We start from the raw sequence: 6,813 nt of genomic DNA, 5'->3' as shown, positions 1-6,813 counted from the left end.
TCCTTCTTTTTCTCTCTCTTTCCTCTCTTCTTCCTTCCTCTCTCCCTCCCTCCCTCCCTTCTTTCCTTCCTCTTTCCCTCCCTCCCTCCCTTCCTTCCTTCCTTTTTCTTTGTTTCTCCAGAGTTGAGAGCCCCAAATTCTATTTCCTTATTTTTAGTCTAAACTTAACAAGCACCCAACGAAATGGGTATTTCCACATACGTAGTACAAAAGAAGAACACCATGGCAAATGAACTCGGCTCTCCATTAAGTGCAGCTTTTTTTTTTACACATAATAAACCTTTCCAAGCTGCTGTGCTGGTCTTTGATCCTCTCTGGCCTTCCTTCTGTTTGAGATGCCTCTCTTTCTATGTTCTTCTTTCCTAGATTTTTGCTACTCTATCCCTATCCCCCCAGGACCAGATAGATTTACAAGTGAATTCTATCAAACATTCAAAGAACAATGAATTACACAACCTTACACAAACTTTTGCAAAATATAGGACAATAAGAAGTCCTTCCTTGTATCTTTCTGTGATACAAATATGAACTTGGGGGGTGGCTAGGTGGCACAGTGAATAGAGCACAGGCCCTGGAGTCAGGAGGACCTGAGTTCAAATCTAGCCTCAGACACTTAACACAAAAACTAGCCATGTGACCTTTGGCAGGTCACTTAACCCCAATTGCCCTACCTTCCCCCCTCCAAAAAGCAAAAAAAAATATGAACTTGATTTCTAAACCAGGGAGAAATAGAGTACAGAATGAAAACTATAGACCAATATCACTAGTGCATATTGGCACAAAAACTTTAAATAAAATATTAGTAAAGAGGCTACAACAACATATTTAAATATATTTAAAAAGTGCTACAGTCATAGCTCCTGAAGATCCAGTTGGAAAAATTGGCAAAAGAAGAACAAAACTCTTATAACAAATATGTAAAATTGGGCAAATAAGTTCCTACACCAGCTGAAAATGCACGGCCACTTCTGTATCTTTGTCAGGAGGTGAGTCATATGTTTTATCATTAGTTTTGTAATCATGGTTAGTCATTGCATTTATAGAGTTCTTAGATGTTTCAAAGTTGTTTTTCTTTACAATGTCACTATTGTTTAGATTATTCTCCTGGTTCTGCTCACTTCATTCTGCATCAGTTCATACAAGTGTTCTGAGGTTTCTCTGAAGCTATCCCCTTTATCATTTCTTACAGTGTAATAGTATTCCATCATCTTCATATACCTTCATTGTTAAGTCATTGATGGGCACCCACACAGTTTTCCAGTTCTTTACCACCACAAAAAGAGCAACTAGAAATATTTTTGTTGGGGCAGCTAGACGGCGCAGTGAATAGAGCACCAGCCCTGAAGTTAGGAGGACCCAAGTTCAAATCTGACCTTAGACACTTAACACAAAAACTAGCTGTGTGACCTTGGGCAAGTCACTTAACCCCAATTGCCCTCCAAAAAAATTTTTTTTGTACATATGAATCATTATTCTCTTTGATCTCTTTGGGGGTATAGACCCAGTAGTGATATCACTGGGTCAAAGAGTGTGCAAAGTTTAGTGACATTTTGGATTATGTTTCCAGATTGCTTTCCAGAATGGCTGGACCAGGTTATCACTTCACCAAGGTTGCATTAGTGTGCCTGTTTCCCTGTATTTCCCATAGCCCCTTCAACAATAGTTATTGTCATCTTTGCCAACCTTATAAGTATGAGGTAGACCCTCAGAGTTGCTTTGATTTGAAATTCTCTAATTATTAGGAATTTGGAAAAAAATTTTATATGGTCAAAGAAAAATGACAGTTCATATCCTTTGGTCTTATAAACTTGAATCAGTTCCTTATACTAGATATCCTGTATATAAGACCTTATCAGAGAAACTTGCTGCAAAGATTTTGTTCCTAGTTACTTGTTTCTTTTCTGATTTTAGCTGTACTGAATTTTTTTGTGTAAAAACCTTTTAATTTTGTGTAATCAAAAGTATTCATTATCTAGTCAAAATTATCCATTTCATCTTTTGTGATCCTCTCTATCCCTTGTTTGGTCATAAACTTTTCTGCTTAAGCACAGATCTGAAAGGTAGTTTCTTCTTTGCTCCTCTAATTTGTTTATTATATCAACTATTATATCTAAATCATGTATCCATCTGGGTCTATCTGATGTATGGTATGAGATGTTGGTCTAGTGGTGATAATGGTCATCTTTACTTTACCTCTGTTCTTAGGAGAAAGACCTCTAGCCTTACCCTGTTCCACATAATGTCGGCTCTTGATTTTGGACAGATTCTACTTACTATATGTAAGTAAGTCCTATCCTTTCTCCTCTTATTTTTATTTTTTGTGTTGGCTTTTGTCAAAAGTTTTTTCAGCATCTATTGATATAAAAATGTTTTAGAATTATTTTTGCTATTAATATGATCTATCATGTTTATAGCTTGCTTTAAATTGAACCAACCCTGTATTCCTGGTGTAACTCCAATCTGGTCATAATGTATAATGAAGTGTATAACCTATATCAGATTGTTTGTTGTCTTGGGAGGGGGGAGGGGAGGGAGAGAGAAAAATCTGGAACTCAAAATCTTATAGAAAAAATGAATGTTGAAAACTATCTTTACATGTAATTGGAAAAAATTCTATTTACCTAAAAAAATACTGTTTACCAAAAAAAAGTATAATGAAGGAATAAAGTATTTATTAAGCGCTTACTATATGCAGAATGAGGCAACTAGATGGCCCAGTGGATAGAGCACACACAAGATTAAGCAGCTCTTACATTGAAAGAGTAGAGGTGGGGTGGCTAAGTGGCGCAGTGAGCAAAGCCCCGCCAGGAGGACCCGAGTTCGGGTGTGGCCTCAGACACTTAACACCCACACACAAAAAAAACTAGCCGTGTAACCTTGGGCAAGTTACTTAACCCCAATTGCCCTCCAATATATGATATTCTGGAAGGCAAAGGAGCTAGGATTACAACCAAGACTCACCTATACAGCAAAACTGGGGGGGGGGGAGGGGGAAATGAACATTCAAACAAATAGAGGACTTTCAATCATTCCAACTGAAAAGAACAGAGCTGAATAGAAAATTTGACTTGCAAAAACAAGACTTGAGAGAGACAAAAAAAGGTAAATGGGAAAGAGGAATCATTCAATAAGGTTAAACTGATTACATTCCTACATGGGGAGATGATAACTCCTGAGAACTTTGTCATTATTAAGGCAGTTAGGTGTATACATACACAGAGGGCACTGTGTGAGTTGAAAATGATGGTTATCTTTAAAAAATAAAATCATGGGATGAGAAAGAGGAATGCACTGGGAGAAGGGGTAAGGGAGGGGTAGAATGGAGGTAAATGATCTTACATAAAAGAGGTGCAAAAGGGCTTTTCTAGTGAAGTGGAAGATGGGAGAAATGGGGAAGGGGTGCATGAACCTTACTCTTATTGGAACTAGCTGAAAGAGGGAATAACTTACATACTCATTTGGGTATAGAAATCCATCTTACCCTATAGGAAAGTAGGAAGGAAAAGGGATAAGAGAAGGGGAAATTGGGGGAGTTGGTAGTCAGAAGCAAAACACTTTTGAGGATGCACAAGGTGAAAGGAGAGAGAGTAGGATAAATGCGGAAAATAGGATGGAGGGAAATAGTAATCATAACTGTAGAAAAAATTTTACCCTAAGTTTGTTTCATAAAGGCCACACTTCATGGGGCAGCTAGGTGGCGCAGTGAATAGAGCACTGGCCCTGGAGTCAGGAGGACCTGAGTTCAAGTCCAACCTCAGACACTTAACACAAAAACTAGCCGTGTGACCTTGGGCAAGTCACTGCCCTCCAAAAAGCAAAAATAAAACATATAGGCCGCACTTCTCAAATATAAAGAGAATTGAGTCAAATTTATAAAAATAAGAGCCATCCCCCAATTTATAAATGGTCAAGAGATATGAACAGGCAGTTTTCAGACAAAGTGCTCAAAGCTATCAGTTGTCATATATAAAAATGCTGTAAATCACCACCTTACAAATATAGAGAAACTATGTTGTTTTTAAAGGCTTTCTAAATAATGAATCAATAACAGTACTTATTATATATGTACTACAAGGTGTAGCATCAAAAAAACTTCCAGAGCACTATATGAGCTGCATGTGTACTAGCCTGGTCCCTGACACATTGCCTGGGTGCAGAGCTGCCTGGGGGCCGAGTTGTTTGGGCGCTGATCTGGGTGCAGGCTTTGGCTTCACCTACATTCTGAGCTTCTACAGGACTTGGCACTCTTTTTGTTCAGTCCAGGACTGGATGGAGAAATTGATAATTCTTTCACTTTGTTTTTCTTTATCATTATTCCTTCTGGTGCTTTTGGAGAATTTGTGGGGGATGTGGGCTCCTCTAGTTTCTAACATGTCACCACCTGCTCAACTCTGATGTCCCCCCTCCATCCCCCGCCAAAAAAAAGGGAAGAGAACAAAGTGGAAAGTGTCAATTCCTGGGAAAATCCTAGAAGGGATCATTAAAGAGATGAGTGGTGACCATGTAGAAAGGGAAGTCATTGTCACAAAGCACAGGTCATGCCAGACATACCTCACTTCCTCTTGTGACAGAATGACTAATGTAACAGATGAAGGCAATATTGGGGAAGTCTTTTGGCCAGATTTGAGCAAAGTCTTTGATAAAGTGTCTCATCTAGACAACAGATAATCAGCTGGACTCAGAGTAGTTGATAATGTCCTGCTAGTGGAGCGCCCCAAGGATCCGTACTTGGTCATGTTCTATTGAACATTTTTATTAGTGATTTGGAAAATGGCATAGAGTGCCTGCTCTTCAACTTTGCAGATGCCATATAGCTTGGAGGAGTAGCTAAGCCCCTGAATGAGATCTTGACAGGCTACAGCCTTGGGTTGAATCTGAGAAAGATCAAATGGGGATAAATGTAAAATCTTGTACTTGGGTGTAAAAAAAATCTATTTCATAAGTACAAGATGAGAGAAGTATGGTAAGATAGCAGTCTGAAAAAGAGGTGGGGGCAGTGGGATGCAATTTGGGGGTACATGATGAAGGGCCAAGCTTCTAGGAATGGGGAAATGATTGTCCCACTGGCCTTTGCTTCTCTACAGTAATGTGGTCAGTTCTGGGCATCATGGTTTAAGAAGGCCATTTCTAAACTGGAGAGCATCCTGGAGAGTCAAGGGCCTTGAATTCATGTTACATAAGTATCATTTGAAGGAACTGGGCACCTTTAGGCTGGAGAAGAGAAGGCTTAGGGAAGACAAAGCTGTGTTCAAGTATTTTTAGGGCTGGCATGTGGAGATGGGAACAGACTTATTCTGTCCAGCCTGGGAGGGTAGAACCAAGAAAAATGGGAATATTTAGGTTTGATGTTGAGAAAAACTTAGCACTTATAGCTATCCCAAAGTGGAATGGGCAGGCTCCTCCTCCTTGGAGGTTTTCAAACAGAGGCTGGATAACCAATTGTGGGGCACGCTGTAGTGGGGATTCCTCTCTAGCAATGGATTGACTAGACCAGGGGTGGGGAATCTGTTGTCTTGAGGTCACATGTGACCTCTAGGTCCTCAAGGGTGGCCTTGTGACTGAATCCAAACTTCACAGAACAAATCCCTTTTAGGTCCTCAAGTGTGGCCCTTTGACAGAATCCCAACTCCACAGAACAAATCCCCTCTAGGTCCTCAAGGGCAGCTCTTGGACTAAATCCAACCTAGGGGGCCTCATATGGCCTCTAGGCCACAGGTTTTCCACCCCTGGACTAGATGGCCACTGGGGTCCCTCTCTAACTCTCAAAATCTGTGATTTCTCATGGGGGGAGGGGTGTTGTTGAACAATTTCCAGGTACCATCACCACCTACTGTGTGTCAGGAGTTTTTGAAACATGCCTGGAAAACTCTCAAAAAACACAGTGAGCATCAGCTCTCAGGCTGGCCCTGTTGTTTACAGATTACTGCATGCAGGCATCCTGGATCACTCTGCTCCAAATCTCTTACAACCCTTTCTCTTATTTCAGCCTCCATTTTGTCCAAGTATTAGTGAAAACTGCATCTGCAAAGCCAAGATTCTAAACCAAAATGTGGTACCATTTGGTAATAAAATGCTAGGCAAACAGCTCTTCTAGAACCCTAAGCCTCTGGGCAAGTATGTGGGCCAAAAAGGGAAGTGCATAACACAAAGATTAGCCTCAAAGTCAGTGTCACTGTCAATGAGCAGCCACTAGCACAGACCCAGACTTTCCAGCATCAGGAACCATTGCAAACACTTACCAGCACAAAGCCCCTGCCAGCCTGTGAAATGCACATTCTGAGCAGAGAGGAAACTGAAACACAATCTACATCTTGATTTTAATCTGGAAAAAGAAGTCCCAGAAAAAGCAGGAAAAACCAAAGCAAACAAAGCAGAGAGAAATCAGATTCTGCTTAAAGGTTGAAAATATGGAAACAAAACACAGACACACACACAGAGACACAAACATAGACACACTCAGAGAGATAGACACAGATATACACACAGACACACATAGATATACATAGATAGACACACACAGAGCCACATGGAGACACATACAGACACACAGATATATACAGACACACACAAACACACAGATATACACACAGACACACACAAACACACAGATATACACACAGACACATATACCCGTGTTTCCCCGATAATAAGACCTATCCCGAAAATAAGCCCTCCCCTTACTGTGTAAGATTCCTCTAAAATAAACCCTCCCCCCAAAATAAGCCCTATTGAGATTGCTACTGTAGTGAAGGTGATCCCCTGCGATACACACTACATTACGGTACCCTCTGTATGCACCGTCCCCCCCCCCCC

The sequence above is a fragment of the Petaurus breviceps genome, unplaced genomic scaffold, assembly GCF_028583685.1.
Source record: "Petaurus breviceps papuanus isolate PSGF00001 unplaced genomic scaffold, PetGlider_PUasm1.0 90386, whole genome shotgun sequence".
Classification (NCBI taxonomy): domain Eukaryota; kingdom Metazoa; phylum Chordata; class Mammalia; order Diprotodontia; family Petauridae; genus Petaurus; species Petaurus breviceps.
Note: the sequence above shows the minus strand (reverse complement) of the source record.